Raw genomic sequence first — 20,987 nt, 5'->3', positions numbered from 1 at the left:
TAACAGCCCGATTTTGCCTGTATACAAGAAAGGCGACAATGCAATCCCATACCGGTTCATAATTGATCTTCACGCTATTAACAAAGTTGTCGCCCCACAATTTTCAATTGTGCCAGATGTAACAACGATACTAACAATGATCCCTGCTACGGCTACGCACTTTAGTGTTGTGGATTTAAGAAATGCTTTCTTTAGCATTCCTGTACACAAAGAGAGTAGATATCTGTTCGCGTTCACCTTGGGGGGACGTTCATTTACATTTACTCGGGCACCTCAAGGGTATACTGAAAGTCCAAGCATTTATAGTAGAGCTTTGAAAGAGCAGCTTGACACCATTGAATTGCCACCTACTTGTACACTGCTTCAGTATGTCGATGATTTGCTTTTGGCTGCAGATTCTGAAAGTGCTTGTAAAGAAGGCACTGTACTGTTGCTTGTTCATCTAGCTAAAAATGGTCATAAAACTTCGCTCAAAAAATTACAATATTGTTGTCAGGAGGTCGCCTATTTAGGAGGGGAGAAGATTGACACCTGAAAGAATAAAACACATTTCTGGCATGTCTGTCAAATACACAGAAGGAAGTCAGAGCCTTAATAGGTATGGCTTCTTACTGTAGGTTGTGGATCCCGAACTTTTCACTAGTGATAAAACCGATGTTGGCTTTGACGAAGAAGGCAATTTCTCTGCCACTGCCATGGAAGTCGGAACATCAACGATCATTTGAGCTTCTCAAAACCGTGTTATGCTCTGCACCGGTTCTGGGTACTCCAAACTATGATAAGGCCTTTGTGTTGTTTGTGCATGAATGTGATGGATGTGCTTTGGCTGTGTTAACACAGGAACACGGAGGGAAGAATAGGCCGTGCGGATACTACTCCTCTGCCCTTGATCCTGTCGCATGCGCTTTGCCAAGATGTTTGCGAGCGGTCGCTGCTGCTGCCGCGTCTGTAAAACAGAGTAAGGGAATGGTCCTAGGCCATGATTTAATTTTGATGGTACCTCACTCTGTAGATATCCTATTGAATAAAACCCAAACGCAACACCTCACCTCTGCACGGCTAACAAGGTATGAATTAATTCTGTTTGCCCCTCACATTCAAATTAAGAGGTGTTGTGTTCTTAATCCGGCTGAACTTCTACCTTTCCCGCAAAATACTGTTTGCGGTGACGAAGAATTACATGACTGCCTGTATACCACTGAACAGGAAACGAAGGGCAGGATAGATCTTATAGATACTCCTTTGGACAATGCAGAAGGGGAGCTGTTTTGTGATGGCTCCTGCTTCAAACTTTCAGATGGTACATCTACAGCTGCTTACGCAGTTACTACGTTGAGTACGGTTGTTGAAACTAAGAGAATTTCGTATAACTCCGCGCAGGCCGCAGAGATTATAGCATTGACCCGAGCTTGTGAACTCTCCGAAGGGCGTATAGTAAACATATATACTGATAGCCAGTACGCCTTTGGGGTGGCTCACAACTTTGGGAGGCTCTGGTCGGAAAGAGGGTTCCTAACCTCACATGGGACCAAGATCCAGCATGGTCCCCTGATAGTGTAATTGCTCTCGGCACTCTCACTTCCTAGGCAGTTAGCGATCATGAAATGTGCAGCACATGGTAAGGTCATAGATGATGTGGGAAAAGGGAACGCTTTCGCTGACCAGATAGCCAGGCAAACGGCTACAGACCTTAGCGCAGACATGTATGCTCTAAGGGAAACAAAAGATGCCTATGTAATGGATGAGGGTACTGGGTCTGTGCGAGATATTCAAACTGATGCCACAGTAGAAGAGTCTAAAAGGTGGGCCGAAGGAATGGGGAAACTGGATGATGATGGGTGTTGGGTGGATGCATCTGAAGGAAAATGGTTGCTCCCTGATTCATATGTGCTGGCAATGGTTACGATGGCACACGGTCCTAAGCATGTGTGTGCTCAGCAGATCACGAAAATGTTAGAACAAGTCTGGGTGAATGATAAAATTTTGAAGACTGCACAGCAACATGTTCAGAATTGTATGATTTGCTTACAGCACAATGTGGGGAAGGGGACAGTAACTCCAAGGGGAAGCTTTGGGCCCCCTTCTGTTCCCTTCGAGGTCAGAGATGGAACGGTGTAACAATCTAAAATATGTTCTTGTGATTATTTGTGCTTTTAGTAAATGGGTCGAGGCTTTCCCCATTAAAGATGCTACTGCCATGACCACTGCAAAGACTATGGTAAAAGAATTCTTTCCACGATTTGGGCTTCCAAGGGTAATTTGGTCGGACAATGGTCCCCATTTTGTTGCAGCAGTAATTTTGCAGATATGCACAGCGTTACACATTGAAAAACGATTTCACTCAGCTAGACATCCTCAAAGTGCCGGGTTGGTAGAGAGACATAACGGTATCTTAAAGAATAAGCTTGCAAAAACATGTGCCGACACCAAATTGAAATGGCCAGATGCCTTACCTATTGTATTATTAGCCATGCGTACCACACCTCAAACTAAGACCGGGCTTTCTCCATTTGAGGTAGTGATGGGGAGACCTGCTAACATTTGGGGTCTTCCGAAGCCTAAAGCCCTGAGGGAGGTGGAAAATGTATTGCTTATAGACTACTGCAACCAGTTGACTAAAAACCTGTATTTCATTTATCATCAGGTTCACTCAGCTTTACCTGTACGGTTCACGGGCCCAGGACACAATATTCAGCCTGGAAGTTGGGTCGTAGTGAAGGCCTACGAAAGGTCTTCCTGTCTCGCTCCTCGCTGGAGGGGACCCTACAAGGTGCTGTTAGTCACCCGGACAGCAGTGCGGGTGGCTGGGAAAATACACTGGATCCACGCGACGCATGTCAAGAAACTTCCTCACCCGACGCCACACGTTACAGAAGAAGCAGAACCCCTCGCTGGTGCTACAATCTCTGATCTTGGAGTAGCAAACAGTGCTGTGAGTGCGTCGGAGAATTTCTCTGAGCCCGTGGAGCTTGGGGAACAGTCCATTTCGTCTCCGCACTCTTTGGAAAAGTCACTTCCGGAAAACACTGTTTCAAGTTCTGCGACTTCCGTCGCCTCCGATACGTCGCTTCCCTGAGGAAGTGACGACACCTTGTTTCCGGATCAAACAGTTTTGGGTACCACCAGGTACGACCTTCGACGAAGAAAATAGAACTGCGGCACGGGTCTTTCCGTGCATTTGGAAAGAACAAGTGATTGAAAGTTTTCTCTTGTAAAAGAAAGTTCCTTTCAAGCATAAAGGAAAAAAAAAGGGGGATTCTGCTGGCTAGGGTTGGGAAGGACTAAGAAGTCGCGCGGCCGTAGTGTCGCCAGCAACGAACATTGGGGTCGTCGATTGAGAAACTGCAATGCCTGCCACCTCCACCGCTGCTCCCCGCACTGGACTTGTAAATAGGGGGGGTGACGAACTCGGACAACGAACAATGTTCCTGGACCCCGAAAACGTATTGCTGTGTTGCGTTAATAATGGTTGGAATTTGTGTAATTACTGCCGTAGGACTTAGGTACTTCAAAGAAATTTACCCTCTAAAACCTCTACTGCCAATTGAGATTGAACCTACTGCTTTGACTCCCTCTGTACACCTTCACACTCTGTCACCTAGAGACTCCCAGCATAGACGAAAGTATCATAATAACACTTTAATGATAGTAATGAATGCAAGGCATGCCATTTTTAATAAGAGTAATTGTTGGATTTGCACTCATTTACCGCAACATGGGAACAAGGGGCTAGGATGGTATATTCACCCTTTACCTTTAACGACTGTTTGCTATGCCTCTCTTAGAGCACTATTCTTTGGCCGTTGGAATGATATCATCTCAGTGAACTTTGATGGAACTAATTTAAATGATTTTGAGAAACGTGAATTAACTCCCCTGGGATGCTCGCTTTTTGCAAATAGAAGTAAACCTAATGTTGCTTCTATTAGGCCGTCTGATAAACTATCTCTTCCCTTTCAAACTCTAATTTCCTTTAAAATGGCTCCGATAGGCAATAAGGACGCCGTGCCTCCTTCCTACTCTATAAATCATAGCCCTGATTCAGTCCCCTTTTGTGTACAAAGAAATGGCACTCTGCCAAGGTTGTATGAACATTGTAAATTTGACTGGAGAGAACAGGCCTCTGTATGTAGGGGGGCCTGTTTATTTCGTTTGTGGTAGTTCAGCATTTCCCTGGTTGCCCAAGGATTGGCAGGGAACCTGTTATTTAGGAATCCTGTTACCTGGGGTATTTGTAGCTAGTACATTGGAGGTTTCTAAGGCTCGCCCACGGCGGGACGAGAACGGAGAGACCCCAGGGCAAGTATTGGGAGATATAGCAAAATCAGTTGTGCCCTTTTGGGGATAGATAGCAAACTCTGAAAACATTAGGGGACTAGCAAGAGTACTGGAGAGAACCATCAACCGGACCACAGATATACTCTACAATATGACACTAGAACAAAAGGCAATAAGATTGGTAGCACTCCAAAATCGGATGGCATTAGATGTCATTCTGGCAGAACGTGGTGGAGTATGCAAATTAGTGGGGTCCGCTTGTTGTGTTTTCGCACCAGATTCCTCGCCGACAATTTTCAAAGCAATACAGAACTTGCACATCCTTAGTTCTGAGGTGCATGTTCCTGTGGGAGATTGGAATATTACCGCCTGGTTCTGGGATTCTCTACGATCTTGGGGTTGGAAGGTGCTTTCTGTCATTCTGGTTATTTTGGGGATCCTGCTATTCCTTTGTTGCTGTTTTCAATGTCTACCTAGTATATGTGTAATGCTAGGGGGATGTTGTGCTCAAGCAGTGAGCACAGTAGGGCACAGAATGTATGCCCCAGATACAGCATCTAAAGAGTTTGTGTTACAAGAGGTTCTGATGAACGACCTAATGGCTATAGACATTACAGATAATGATTCAGGATGTATGGACGACAATGCATGGAGTTATTTGCAAAAGTATTAGAAATGATATTAGCACTTGGCATAGGCCAAAAGGAGGGTCTGTCGGAATTGAAACAATATTATGCCTCCTATCGCAGCAATTGTATGTGTATTGGCCTACGCCAAGTTGTCTAAAACATCATGCGAATAAACTCAGCGGCAAGGTCTTGACCTTAGAGAAAGTAATGTAAGTCGCCATCTTGGATTCAGCCGCCATTTTAGGTTCTCTTGTAATGTGGAAGTCACCCTGAACATCAAAATGGAGGCCGAATGACATTCTGAGTAAGATTCTGGCCGTTGTGACCTCCGCACACACGAATAATTAATATGCCTGCAGTCCACTTGTTGGGGTCGCGAACTGAGATTTGTCCTATTGCTGACCTATGTGTAAATGTACCACTATATCAGCGAAACTAATCAAAATGCATAAATTATAGGATTGACCTGGCTAGGAAACCTTAGGCCAGATCGCTATAATGGTTAACCCGTGAGAGGGTTGGCCAAGGGCTGGACAAATCATATAAAAGACCCAAGTATTCCAATGTACGGTCTCTCTTACTAATGCATCGAACCTTTGTTGAAGTTTGTTACTTTACTCTGAGAGCCGAATAGCTATCCGTTTGTCAATTGACTTTGGTAACTGTTGTAGCTTTTAAATAAAGCACTTGTATGTTCTTTGTAACCTGTGTTGGTGTGTTTCTTTTGAGCTTCCTGGCCTCATATTATTTTTATGTTTTCACATAGTAACTGAAAAGGAAATAAAAGGCGACCAGATATTAGATTGCTGCATAGGCCCAGAAGAGTGGTGGTTGCATTTTGAAAGGCTGTATGTGAAAATGGAAGAAGGTGTGCCTATAGCCCATAGTGAGACTCCCTTGAAGACCAGTGCTTGACTGTGTATAACCATAGGTGATGTGGCACAAGCAATTGCCTCCCAAAAGGGCAGTAAGGCAGCTGGGCGCAGCCTCATCACAGCAGACTTGTTCAAGGATGTGGTGGCTATCTGGTCCCCGGTTTTGTGCAGGATATTTAATGCAGTAATAAGAGTTGGTGATATTCCCGCATACTGGCACAAAGTGACGAAAATACCATTGTACAAAAAAGGAGGAAGAGACATCCCGGCAAACTACCACCCACTATCTCTTTTAGATAGTACAGGTACACTTTTCGGAAAGACCATCTTAAGTTACCTACAAGAATGGGTGGATAGTAATAATATCATAAGCGAGCTACAAGGCAGCTTTAGCAGTAATAAAGGAACCATAGATCACCGTTTTTTACTTCTTATGCTGATCCAAAAATATGCAGAACTGAACCAAATGAAATGACATGCTGATTTCCTTGACCTGGGGACAGCAATTGATTCAGTATTGAGGGAAATCCTATGGAATATACTATCCACATGTGGAGTACCACCTCATTTGATCAGGATCATTAGGCTCCTCTATTCCGGAAATAGCACCTCTGTTTGTTATGGTCTGGGAGGTGAGAACACCATAGCCTTTGAAGTAGGAAAAGGGGTGAGATAGGGCTGCTCACTTGCCCCCTTTTTCTTCAATCTTTACATTCAAGAAATAATAGACAATCTATTAAAAGATTTCCAGGATTGCCCTAAATTGGCCATGGACAAGCATCCAGCGTTATTCTATGCAGATGATGCAGTTTTATTAGCAACAACCCTGCAAGGATTGGTAATCTTCATGACCAAATGTAAAGAGTTGGACCTGAAGCTAAATATCAGAAAATCAAAGATGATGGTGTACAAACGATAATTCTCAAAACCTACACCTATGTTGTAAAAAGTGAACAAAAAACATCTTGAGCAAGTTAAACACGTTGACTACCTTGGGGTTAGATAGCAAGAATCAGAGGGGTGGGTAGCCGAAGTTAAACAGTCTGTCCCTACACTAGAAACACAAGGGGGTTCTATTCAGGTGTTTCATGCCAGCCATGGCCATGGTGCAATTTTGCCAGCATTAGACCTATACGCAAAGCAGGCAGTCACGGAAGCATTATATGGGGCATACTTGGGGGTTATGCTAACCTGGGAAAACTCTCCTCCACTGAACTAAAACTTCAAAGAAATTGGTTTCACTGCCCAAGAGCACTCCAGCTGCACTCTTACTCCTGGAGTTAGAAGTAACCCCAGTGGCTACTAAAGCATCGATTAGCCCTGCACTTTTCTGGCTAAAATTGTGGAACCAGGAAAGGTTAGAGAGATTATATGATATGATACTTTATTTATATCGCGCTCGTACACACGTGTTTCAGAGCATGAACAGACAAGGGAGGGGAAGCAAGGGAAAAACAAAACAACAATCTTACTAGGCCCCAGTGACATTGAGAACACACAAGCGCATGGGAGAGGGAGAGGGAAAAGGTGCATGGGAGGGGGGAGAAGTGGAAAGTGTGGAGCAAAGGAGAAAACAGATAAATAATAAGAAATACATAAATAAAAATACAACAAACAGTGTTAGTGCAGCCAGCAAGTGGCAAGTGCTGGGTTTAAGGCAGCAGACAGGGTATATCTGAAAAGTACAGGAAGAAAAAAGGAGGGGATGTATGGGTACAGATACAGACCCCAGTGAAAGCGGTGGCCCGGAGGCAGTGTGGGAGGGAGGCAGGGTGAGCAGGTACCTGGGCAGTTCTGGGGTTCCAAGAGAGAACATATCAGCAGGGGAGATGAAGGGGCAAAGGCAGAAGCAAAGAGGAAGGTCTTGAGGTGCTTCAGAACCGGAGATGGTTCTCCTCAATTTTCAGAGTGGCAGGGAGGCTGTTCCAGAGGGAGGCCCCTGCCTTAGAAAAACGACTGACCCTGAGGCAGTTATAGGTAGAGGAGTGAAGAGCTTGAGATGGGAGGTATTTGCGGAGGGATAGCTGAAGGTATACACAGAGACACATTAAATACAATGTCATTAAATGGAGGGAAATCGATAGAATGGGTTCACCATGTAAAAAAGACTCTTCTAGAAACAGGGGGTAGTAATCTATGGGAAAACCTCCAAGATCAGCCATTGGGAACTAGGAAAGCACAAAGGGTCTTTGCGGGCCAAAGTGCAAAGGACTGTTTGCCCACGGATGCCCTTAAACTCTCAAAGTCATGACCCAAAGTAGAAAGCCATATCAAGATTGTATCTTCTCATTATGGAAAATCTCTATAAATGAGATTGAGAGTGGGCGCTTTCTCGTGTAGGTGGAAAGACACAAATACTGATAAATGTTTGTTGTGCAGGGAGGTTGCTGAATCAATGGCTAACTTTATGCTGTTATGCGGGAAAAAAACATTTCAGGTACCTAAATCTAAGGTCAATACTCAGGGAAACAGCGGTAAGAGTCCCTAGAACTGCAAGGTTGTTCCAGAGACAATGTTCCTAACCACATTTAGTCTTTGCGGTTGCAAGATACACCCAAAGATCATGGCTGGTAAGAAACAAGATGTTAAATCATGCTGCTATAGAAGTAGGTAGTCAAATACAGGGCCAGAGGCTGCGAGCCATGCTCTCCTCTGAGCTATGATACTAAAGGAAGCTTGTCCATTAGAGATGAATGTTATACTGTGGCAATAAGCCCCGAGATGGTGGGCCAATACCGCGCCAGGTAATGCCCCCAGGGCTCTAGTTGCAGGCCCGAGCGTAGCCGTTGAGGGGCTTATTGCCATTAGTACCCCGGCCCATTAGACCGGGGTACTATTAGCATTTTCTTTCTGTTCTGCAAAAAAACTAACAAAAAAAGTGATCATCTTTGGAGCAATCATGTAGCACTGATTTTGAGAATCGGGGGCTTCAAATTAAATTCTTATATTAAACCTATGAGCAATTTAAAGATTAATCCCATAGCAAATCGAATAGTCTGGTCAGAGAGAACATCAATAATGCTGTAAGAGTGACTTATTTGTCTACTTTTAACCACAAAATGTTTGAGGAAATGTCCCTAGAAGAAATTGAGAGGTGGCTAACTTCCTTCACTAATTCCCATGCCACATCAAAGACAAACTTGGCTATAAGAGAATCTCAACCAGGAAATGTCATTGATAGAACGATTAGGGATGCTAAACGTAAATTAAGGGGTGACATTGAAAGCCAAGAAAGTTGCACGATCGTATGCGACTTTCTCTCAGGCATCCAGGAAATTAAAATACAAGTACTACCTTTGGCTCAAACAAAGGAGACGCTCCTGTAGATACACTCTGTGGCAGCACACTGTGATGAAACTATGTATTAGGAACTTTCGTAGCATCTGGTCACTTCTGGCTGAAGCCAAGGGAGGGTAGTAGACAGCATTCCCTCATCAAACCAATTAATGCACATACTTGGTGTTTATTTCTCTCTAAACGTAACTCTCATGAGTGTACGTTAAAATCTTGGTTGATTGAACATAAACCATAGTGTTTTCCCGTTATTGTAAATGTTGATGATTTAGCTTCCAAAATTAAGAACCTTAATTCTTCCAGGGCACCGGGCCCGAACGCATCAGCAAATGTGATCCTTAAGAACGAACCCGATTTCTGGGCCCATCTTCTTAAAATATATTCATATCCTTGTGCAGCCCCTCACACCCAGTCTCGTCCCTGTTCACATGCTCAACTCGTGCCACCTGCAAAAGAGACAAGACAGAGTTAATTCTACTCAACTGTACATTGGATCTCTCCAGCCTTGCACACGACCATATGCACCGCTGTTCCAGCCGTGCTCTGCAACGTGAACACCCCACATGTGCCAGACCACTCCCAGGCAGAGCGCTCAGTCAGGCACACAGTCAAATCACATGCCTCATGCACTCTGAACTGACTCACCTTGTTAGAAGAATGTAGTAGTATTTTCCATGTCGTCTCTGACTTCTGTAAGAGTCAAAGAAGAGAGCTAATCAGAAAGCGATTGGAACATCATACAGCAGCCTAATGATTGGTCGAGTTCCCAAGGAAGCTTTGGTGCAGAATGTTAGTTCAATATGGTCGAATAGGCTCAAATCACAGCTCTCATCAGTTTGACCGTAAAAACTCCAGGATGCTAACTGTCTTGGCTCTCATGTGCTGTGAGTTTCAGTCCAGTGTCGCAGGGACAAATGTAGCCCTTATACTTGTGCTGCAGAACAACGACGAGGCTGGCATACACACAGAGGTTTATTTCAGCTCAGTGAGGTCCTTGGTACCAGCGTGGCTGGCAGAGAGGCAGGTATTTTTCCAGCAACAGGCCACCCACAATGTGCCTTTGCAAACAGAGGTCCAATTAATCCACCTTTAATGTCTATTCAAAAGTGAATCAGAGAAGGCATGGGGGACTCCTTCATTTAAAAGTAAAAGTTAACAGTGATTATATTAAAGCAGGCATGCTATTAGGGCTCCAATCCCTGTTCTTGAGATAAGCAGTTGTTGGTCTTTCTTTCTAAACTAACTTCACCCCATCCCTTGTCCATAACATCAAAGGTTCTTTTGGTGTGCATGACACTCGTGTGAGGCTAGCTATTTTAGAGAAGTGTGCCATTTAATTTCTGTTTCTCAGGATAGCTTCTGCTGGGAGGCTGTCCTGCTGGATAGTGGTGTTACCAGGCCTCACACAGGATCAAAGCAGCACATTAGCAGGACCAGGATGCCTGACCAGAATACAAAAACTCTTCTATAGCTTGGGCTGAGAGCACAGTGCTAACTCATGTATGTATTCAATTTGATGTGGCTTTGATATTTATGAGTGATACTAATACATTCAGGTATGGCTTATGTTTACAACTGCCACCAGGATAGTAGCTCTCAAAGTTATGGGGGTTCCTAACAGTTATGGGGGTTGCTTAAATGCAGCCCCTGAACTAAAGTGACTTGGCTATCACTGCAGATGTCAAGAGGGGACCTGTACCCACTGAATCTGCTCTGTTGCACTGGAGAACACGCGCTGCAGATCAGGATACTGATTAGGAATTGCACATGTTTACATGAGGCTTTTGGCATAAAGGTGGTTAAAAACAGGGCCTGGTTAGCTGGCCACCCTTTCTGAGATGGAATAGCCCATATCTTTTTATTGTTAGAACAATAAAAAAAACAAGGCTTGTACACCCTTGCTAGTTGCAATTATTTCCACATAAATACATGCATACATACATGATGCATAATGATATCTGCCTAGATGTGTGTATTTACCCAATTTGACGCCATTTGGTGACCAATGTGCATAGGGGAACTGGTGTAGGCAATTAGAGGTAGTAACTACACGCACCAAAATTCCCATATTCGACTTACTGAAGACAACCAATGTTCTTTTTCTTTTTCTTTGTATGTAAACAGCTATTCTTCGTGCATGCATTATATAATATTACATTTTTTGTTCTCCTTTTACTTCTTTGTAATGTTATTGTTACTTTTGTTTATGTCGGCCAATGCGTTGCAAGGCTTGCAGTGAGAAATTAAAAAAAGTATCTGCTCAGGCACACATTCTCCACAAAGACATCAAACATAATGGTGTCTCCCATCATCACTAAACAGCATCACTTTAAGAAAAAGGGGCTGCTCTGCTACAGCTCAGATCCAATTCCCTCACACAGGAGTCACTGTTCAGAATTGTGCACAGCTAAAGTATGTGGGGCATAAAGGGTACCTTTCTCTTGTATCGCTCACCAAGTTCGATAGAAATTGATTTCTGTAGGGTGTGAATCCTGTCATTCAAGGTGAACCACCCTATTTTAGGCTAAGAATGCAACAAGAAATAGATGTGAATAATGGAACATCTGGTGATGTGCCATCGAAGCAATATAGAGATTCAAGTACTGCTAGGTTTAAGTCTGACCATATCACTTGCTAAGACACAGTTTGCTAAATTCTCTAAATGGAGACCAAAAGGTTCTGAACTTGGCAGTCCTGCCACCCAAACAGATGAAGATCTTGTGTAGACCGTGGTTGTGACATGAGTGATGTACCATGATAACACAAATATCATATAAGAAGAATGTGGATGTGCATCCATAGGCCATGACAGTTTAAGTGCATCTGAGGCAGAACAAGGTCATCTCCATCACCAAGTAGCTGTCTTGTATAGTCTTTCTCTACTATGTCTCCTCCTCTTCTACAAACAAGTACTTTTTCTATTTTCTATGGGCCTTGGATAAGTTTAATATGAGGATACAATATCATGTGAATGTGTTATTTACCCAGCAAAACTTGAAAACAATTGTCAAGCTTATTCCTCAGCCTCATTTCCACTCACCTAACATGTCTTTCAGCGAAATCTCCCTCCCTGCATTCATTTACCTACCAACAAACTGTCCAACTCGACTGATTAGGAAGAGGTTTTGACAAAGTATTTATTCCAGGAAACCGTTTTCATTACAGGTAAGAATTTCCCCTGTATACATACTCCTCCAATGCTCTCCTTCTCCAACTCCATATCACACCCATACATCACACCCATAGAATAGAATATCTATGAGGTGGTTGTTGGCAGGGCCTAGAGTGTTGGGTGCAAATTGCGTATATGCCACAGTTAAAATGTTTCATTCTATGTGTGTGACAATGAGTTATAAGCCATTATGGTTCTGATATGCTGCGGTGGTTGTGGCCAGGGCCTAGAGTCTCGGGTGCATGGCCGCAGGCTGAAGGCCATGCACCCAAGACCAAAGTTGTAGGTACTGAAGTTATAAGCCAGAATGGGTGTGATATGTTGCAGTGGTTGTGGCTAGGACCTAGAGTCTTGGGTGCATGGCCAAAGCCATGCACCCAAGACCAAAGTTATAAGCAGTGCAGTTATAAGCCACCATGGGTTTTATATACTGTGGTGGTTGTGGGCAGGATGTAGAGTCTTTTGGCCAGGCACCCAAGACCAAAGTTGTAAGTACTGAAGTTATAAGCCACAATGGGTGTGATATGCTGCAGTGGTTGGGGCTACGACCTAGATTCTTGGGTGCATGGCTGAAGGCCATAGGCCGTAGGCTATACACCTAAGACTCTAGGCCCTGGTCACAACCACCGCACCATATTACAGGCATAGATCACATGTATAGATTCGAATATGTATGAAATGTTTGAAAATATACTTACTGTTTCATTTGTTGAGATTCAATATTTTTTTTACATGACTTTAGTACTTGGGAGGAAATATTCTTTTTCAATTTCTGTGATAAAAGAAAAGAGCATGTTAGTGTACGTATTTTATAAAGACCTATTACATTGCATAATAGATATTTTAGCTTTTTTTTACCATCATATTTAGTTTACAAACCAGTGTACTGTGCATTTACCTCAGTTTCTGTGTTTGTTTTTCAAATCATTGGGTCTGGGGGAAAAAAAAATCCTTGTCGGATAAAAAAAAAACTTTTTTTGTTATGCTACACACTATTTGTTTGTTTCCTTTGAGTGTTCACTTGTTGTTTCTGGTTAATGTTCCATCTGTTGGCTTGTTGCACATTTTTGAAGCAGTTAGATACCTGTTGGCATATTCTGTCTATTTTTTGTTACACTGCAGTGCCATTCATTTATCTGTGTGGTTGTTATACAATCTTGGCCAGTTAGATACCTGTTGGCGTATTCTAACTGTTTATAGTCTTTTAATTGCATTTTTGTTAATGTTGAAGTACAGATTAGTTATTAAATTGTGGCCTTAAGAAGATTAAATAAGCGTTTGTAACATTTGCTGGTAATCTCTGCTTTAGAGTAATGCTACTATCATTACATTCAAACCATCCACATTTCTTTTTAATATATGCAGTGTAGTGACCTGCATTGGTTGTGGCTCCTGCGTGGTAGATTATACCTATTGTTGTGAAGGTTTTCTTACCAAGTGACACTTGAGCGTGTGTAAATCCAGTCAGCTTGCAGTTGTTTTTGGTACCATCTGCATTGTAACGTAGAAGCATTAGTATTATGTAGTTACTATGTGTTTGTATCAGTAAACTGGAGCGATTATCTGAATTGCAGATAGTACATAATCTGCCATGGTTTGCATTTTGTACAAGTTGCTGAAATGGAATGGATTCACAATTAGGTATGGATACATACACAAATCGCTCATTAGGGATTTGTTCCTGCGTCACATTGTTGCAGAGAGTTCATGTATGTTTCCACATGTATGAAATCTGGAAGATTTCATTTATAGGTATGTTTTTATTTTCCAATACTTGTAGTAAGTACATTAGAAATTCTTGTGAATCTTCTTGTGAGTTTATAGTGAACCTCACCATTCCAGCACAGAAGTCCAATTCTTGTCTTATTCCGTGAACACTATACGTGTTGTCAGGATTGTTTGTTGCGTTTCTTTGAAGTACTAACATTTGCAAACACAATTGGTCTGTACTAAGTTAATGTTGTTAACAATTGGTGGCAATTAAAATAGAATATTCATTGCTACATTTGCATAGCAACTTACACCAGTTACATTTGAAAATTTGAATGGATCAGATAATTCTGTGTCCAAGTGATTTTTTCAGAGTTTGTGTTCCTTCTTTGAGGAAGTACCTGATTTACTTTCACTAATAGGTTCTTCTTTGGTTGTGGTAATTGATGAAGTATTAGCTTCTTGTACTCTCTTTGAAGGATTTGCAGTCAGATCCTGTTGCATTTCTGTTTGAATTAGTTCTCTTTTACAACGTTTTCCTTTTTGTGGAACAGGATATGATTTCAGATGGGGGGTGTACAGTGAACGTAGTCTATTGTATTCTAAAATTCAAGGAATATCAGCATTCACTTTACTTGCATCAAAGTTGATTAGAAGTAGACCGTCAAGTGTACATAAGCGTGATAGTGCTACGTAGCTCATGCCTTCTTTAAAGACTGTGTTTCCAATATCTATCAATGCTTTGTCTAGGGTAAGACCTTGATATTTATGAATGGTGACTGCATATGCAAGAGTTAGAGAAAATTGTTCACTACGTACATACATGTCTTTGAAGAGAAGTAATCGAGCTGTTGAGCGCCCTATCGTTTTTACTTCTGAAAGTTTGTCAAAGAAAATATTGACAAACTGAATATTGTTGTCATGTGTGTATGTTTGAAAGCCAACAACTGTACTCAGTGCCCCATTAACTAGTCCTTGCTCCACGTCAAGGTTAAGTTTAAGCATTACTCTACAATTTAAGGATACTTTTAATATTTTTTCCAACCCAGCTGTGTTGGAGATTGAATTTTCTAAGGTATTTAGTCTTGTTGTGGCTTGCTGACACATAGGTAGTGTCATACCATGTACGTCCAGTTTGTCTGTGGAGCAAATTTCAATCATTGGTTGCATTTCTTTTTTTAACATTGTTTAATTGAATTTGGAACAGCTTGCAAGAGTTGGCATTAAGGCCATACAATTGACATTTTTATGCGCTAATTGTTCCATAACATCAGTAGCATATGTGTTATCACCAATAAGTTCATGGATGTGCGGGATTTTCAATATTGCTTGTGCTTCTTGTGATAGTACACCAATTGTAATACTTTTTAAAATGTTGGCGCAAGTGAGGTCTGCAGATTGACGCATGTTTTCGGTTAATTCTCTGTATTGGAAATGTTGCCAAAGGTTGACATTTCCTATGCTGCCAACAGTTTTACGGCAGAGTTTGTGTCCTAAGGTTTTAAAAATAGGTTCACCTTTCACTGGTGTCAATTGTAGAAGATCTCCGAAAACAATAATGTGTTTTCCTGCAAAGAATTCTTCGTAGTTTGTTTTAAGTACTTCTTGCAATCTGAGGTGAATCAAAGCCAATATTACGTTGGAGACCATGCTCACTTCACCTATTAGTAGCATTTTCATTAGTTTTAATACTGTGCGTAGTTCCATTGCAGCTTCTGTAGAAAGTCTGTAATAGTCTGATTTGTTTTGGTGTTCTACTGGAAGGAGTAGTAATCGGTGTAAAGTGACACCGCCTATGTTGTAGGCAGATAAACCTGTGAGGGCAGTTACAACAGCTGACAGTCTGTTCTTTGTCAATTGTTGAAGGAACTTGCTGATGATTTTGATTAAGAATGTTTTGCCTGAACCAGCTTCACCACTGAGGTACAGCAGTATAGGTTTGTAATTTTGGCAGGTACATTCTTCATTTACGTGTTGTACATCATATGCAATTTCTTGTGTTACTTCTTCAAAAATGCTGCGCTGGTCTTTGTTAAGTTTTGATTGTAGTACAGTTAAGTCTTCTGTATCTTCTTCATAGTGACACATGGTGTTTTCTACTTCCGTCATAGCTAATTCTGCCTCATTTGCTACTAGTGGCTGTCCCAGTGGTTCTTGGCTTCCTGTTAGAGAAGGTTGACTACTGTCAGGAGTGTCCTTATCTAGTTGGGCCTGGAGTTCTTCTTCGTGGTGCTGTTCATTGTGCAACAATGGTTTGTACTGCGTAAAGTTCACATCGGTGACAGTGCTTTCATTTGCTTTGAAAGCATCTTCATAGCAGTCATAGTTATCAAGTATCTCTTCTTCTTTTCTCCATGGTTTAAAAAGTTGTAGCAGGGACAAGTAATATAGTTCTTTCTGTTGAGTAGTTTTTAATGACAATTTCACATGATTAATTAAGCTTCATTTGGTAAGTTTCACTAAGCTGCCTTCACACTCTGTCACTCTATATCTACCTTTTTTTTCATTGGGTTTTATATTATTTTTGTATGCAAAGTTTTGGGCTATGTGGTATAGACACATGGTTTCCAGAGTGGTACTCCTGTTTGGGTAGTATGTATCTAGTAAATTGTTTTTTTAAAATGTCTTGGCTGTTGGGATCATTTTTGGCTATTGTTTCTATGTCCTCATATGATTTGAGAAATCTTTTTCTAGATTTAGCTGGACCAAGACTTAGCCATACTATATCTTCAGATTTTCCATACAAAGCAGTACCGGTTAAACAATCTGCAGCTTCGTAGGCGCCACATTCTCAATGAGAGAGCATTTTTATGCCTAGCCTGTACAATTTCTGAGATAGTATTTTGTCTGATGATAGGTCATTCCAGAGGTCTTGAAGCTCTGTTTTTTTCTGCTTTTGTTAAGTAAGCTGTAACATATCACGCAACTGCAGTGGAATTGTCTGCAATGTACTTCACATCTGCATCCATAAGAAGGCAATGATTGCATTGTAATCATTGATTTATTTTGATTCTTCTGTTCTTTTCATTTAATACGAGTTCTTAGGTGATTTACCTTTAACACTATGTCGAACTGAAGACACTGAACTGAAGACATGAAGTTGTTCACTTCATGTGTTTCTGTAACTCGTCTAGAGAAACCCAAGCGGCATTTGGTGTAGTATTTCCCTTTTTTTTTGTATTTGCGACGACAATATTTGACACATTTGTGTCTTTGAAATTGTACAATTTGTCCAAGAAGGTCACTATGTGTCGTTTGTGAAGGGATTTCACAAGTGACATATTTTTGGATGAACTGCAAAACGGTGGCATCACTGTCCTGACCAAATGTAGGTGCACCTTTAATCCATAAAAGCATGTGGATATGTGGTGCTCCTCTGGCTTAGTATTCTTTTCTCCAAAAGAAGTGTTGCACTTCTCTGAGGGGAGGAACAGTTTTATTACAAATAAAGTGTAGCATAGCAATGAAACAATGGTGGAAATATCTTGAAACATTAACTGGATCTAGAGAGCAAAGTTTTCCAGGTGTTAGTATATCTATTTTGGTTTTGTTGTTGTTTGATATGCGTAGGAAATCATGTAAATCTTCCCATGCATATTCTGCCAACTTAATGTAACAAACCAAGTGGGTGGTCCAAGGTTTCTGATCATACAACGTACATCTCCGTGACGTCGGAACCAGTATTCTTTCATACCATGCATGTTTGCAAACAGATTAGTTATGCTTGATTGTAAAAAGTCATCTTTTTCTTGCACTTCTTGTGTTAATTGCGTTGCTGACATATTTTGAAAGTGGGTTCCAGATTTCAATATGTGTGCAACTCCGTAACATAGGGTTGCAAGTTCACTTTCAAAGAGTAGATGGAATATGTATTCCACATGTTGGCTAAATCTGGGATCTTCAGAATACATTCATAATGAGCGGTATTCTGATGCTGTTATCTGAGTGGGTCTGTCATCGTATCTTCCTCCTTTGTCAGTAGGAAATAGTAGTGGAAAAGCACGTGCTTCTATACTTTTTTCCCATATGCTCAATGGTGAACCTTTGGTTTATCGCATTTGGTAAGTTTCTAGTGCATCATCTATGCTCTCATTGGAGTGCAATGGATGAATTGTATAATGGTCCAAAAGAGTGGATACTGTAGCAGGATCCAGAAGTTCAAATTGATCAGTTTCTGATGACTCTTGAATTATGTCAGTTGTTTCCCTTAAGCTTTCTTCAATATTTACTTCTTTGTAGTATTCATTAATGTCTTTCAAATATTGCAAGGCTTGTCTAACTTTATGTAAGTCCACGAGTTGTTGCCAAATATTTTTGTCTTTTGTTGGTACATCATTTACTAAGACAATTAAAGAATGCCCTATTGGACGTTGCACTCCTAGAGTGTGCACATTTTCTGTCAGATCTAATGGCAAATAATCTACTTTGCCACAAATGCCTTTCACCAATTCAGAGGGAGGTAATTTTGCTGTCTTTGGTTGAAGGCATATTATTGAAATGGGTGTACTGTTTGAATTATGATGCTCTCATACAAATTGAGTTGTTGCAGGGGTTTTGGTAGTGGGAATAATTCCAAGTTATTTGTGATAGCACGTGAAGGTGTTTGGTTGTTGTCAAGTTTTGTAGTGCAGTAACTACAACATATTAAGGGTTCACTTATTTCGTATTTGTTTTCTGCTAAAAGGCAGAGAGCTAATTCAAACCATTTGAAATCTTCATTGTCTTCTATTTTGTATGTTACGTCTATAGTTTGTGTTACTTTTGTAAAAAGTTCTGCAGCAACACACACACACATGGTTTGGTACTTCAGCGGATGTACTTTTAAATTTTCGTAGTTCTTTTTTGTATGTGTGTAATAGAAGGTTGCCATGTGCACAATTGCACAATTGTTGCTAGTCTGTTCTAAAGCTATTGCATTTTGTAAGTGGCTTTCAGTTCCAAAATATTTTCTCTGGATACTGTGAATGTCTTCTGGTAGGTATTTGGGTGTACCATGTAGAAGAGTGTTATTTAAATTGACTAGTTCTAAAGCAGGACTTTTAGCATAGTGCAGTTTACACACTAGATTTCTTACATTTCAATGATGTGTTGATATCATTTTGATATCATGGAAGGTGCTTTTGCAAATAGGTCCTGAAATGCAGGCTAATGAATGTCCTTGTAGTCTTGTGTATTTGCGCACTGGACAGGTATCCATATTTTGCAGCACTTTAATTTTGATTTTGTCTTTACCTTTCACATACTGATTGAGGAACTGGCGTAAAGATTTGAAACATTTGTTGGTAATGTTACACATTGACGTGCACGGCCATTTGTTTAGTGGACGTTTAGGTTCAGAGTTTTCTGGGGATACTTTTGTAAGCAGTGTTTCTTGTTCCGTGATGGTATTATTGATTTTTTTCATATCCTCGTCCACTGCTATGGATGGTAATTGTCTTTGTTTGGTTTTGTTTGTATGCTTCTTCATTAAAATATGGTTCTGTGGTCGTGGTGTGACTCCATTCACCTCCACAGATATTTAAGAAGTTATTTTTGTTGACATTCCGTTTATTGAGAAGTTTCTTTTGCACTTTAGTACTTAGTTTTGTTAGTGGTTTCATCCTGTTTAAAATTAAAATAAATAACTTCGTTTTGAGAAGGATTGCACTGTCTATGAGAGCTTCTAGGATTAATTTTCTATAGTAGGTTTTAAGGGTTATGGATGGTTTCGCTCCTGTTCTTATTAGATTCTGAAAGACTCTGTGGTGGAACATTTTTGCTAAACCACTTTTTTTGGCATGGTTTTGTGCTAGTATATGAGGATTTATAGGAGCAGTGTTAGCAGTAGTGGTAGCTGAATTCTTGTTAAGCATTTTCTGTTTTGTTTCACATTTTGATAGAGGAGGCAAAGTTTCTGTAGTTGAAGCTTCTTTTGTTTCGCAAAATGACTGCATTAGCTGTTTTGTTTCAACATTTTGTACAAACTCTGGTAGAGATGGATGCTTATTTTGGACACTTTTATTTTCATTTGCTCTATTTCTGCATTCCTTTCTACGGACTTGCTTTTTGGTAGGCATTATTTGGGGTCTGTTAAAAAAAAGAAGGTATGGGTTGGTCTGTTTTACAATGTATGTGTGCTGTGTGCATGCGTCTATGAGTTTGATGGGGAAGTTGTTTGTGGTGGTGTGTGAATGTGCACACGGAAAGTACAAGAAAGTACTGTTTGCTGGGACCGAACGCTGAATGCACTCTGGAGCCTTCTTGCATTGAGGACTGAGCATGGAACACGGTTGTTTTGTCCAGGCAGCTGGGTCATCGCCGAGCGGACGTCTTTCTCCGTTACACGGAAGCTGCCTGACTCTTCGCCATTGAAACTATTTTCTGATTGGGCCGTGGCTTTCTTTTTCTTTTTTTTCACGAACTGTAAGCCCGCCCCTCATCATTTAAATACTACGTGTGTAGCGCACTCGCGCACGCACACGGAAAGTACAAGAAAGTACTGTTTGCTGGGACCGAACGCTGAATGCACTCTGGAGCCTTCTTGCATTGAGGACTGAGCGTGGAACACGGTCGTTTTGTTCAGGCAGCTGGGTCATCACCGAGAGGACGTCTTTCTCCGCTACACAGAAGCTGCCTGACTCTTCGCCATTGAAAGTAAATATTTAAAGTGACTCCATTGACTCCATTGACTTTAGTGTTTTGAGTCCTGCAGTGCTGACGTAATCCCTCCCTCTCTTCTTGCTTACAGCTATTTTCTGATTGGGCCGTGGCTTTCTTTTTCTTTTTTTTCATGAACTGTGAGCCCGCCCCTCATCATTTAAATACTACATGTGTAGCGCACTCGCGCGCGCACACGGAAAGTACAAGAAAGTACTGTTTGCTGTTTGCTGCTTTGTTGTCTTTGAGTATTTATATACATCAGCTGAGGGGTTAGTGGATGAAATTCTCACTGCTTGGTGAGCGATTTTAAATGTGATTTTATCTTGTGATCCTTTTTCTTCCCTTTTCCTTTGTATTTATTTTTCATTTTATCTTCTTGGTTATTTTTAC

The sequence above is a fragment of the Ambystoma mexicanum genome, chromosome 1q (assembly GCF_040938575.1).
Source record: "Ambystoma mexicanum isolate Mex_15411 chromosome 1q, UKY_AmexF1_1, whole genome shotgun sequence".
Taxonomy (NCBI): Eukaryota; Metazoa; Chordata; class Amphibia; order Caudata; family Ambystomatidae; genus Ambystoma; species Ambystoma mexicanum.
The sequence above is the reverse complement of the archived record's forward strand: the minus strand, read 5'-3'. Positions refer to the sequence as shown.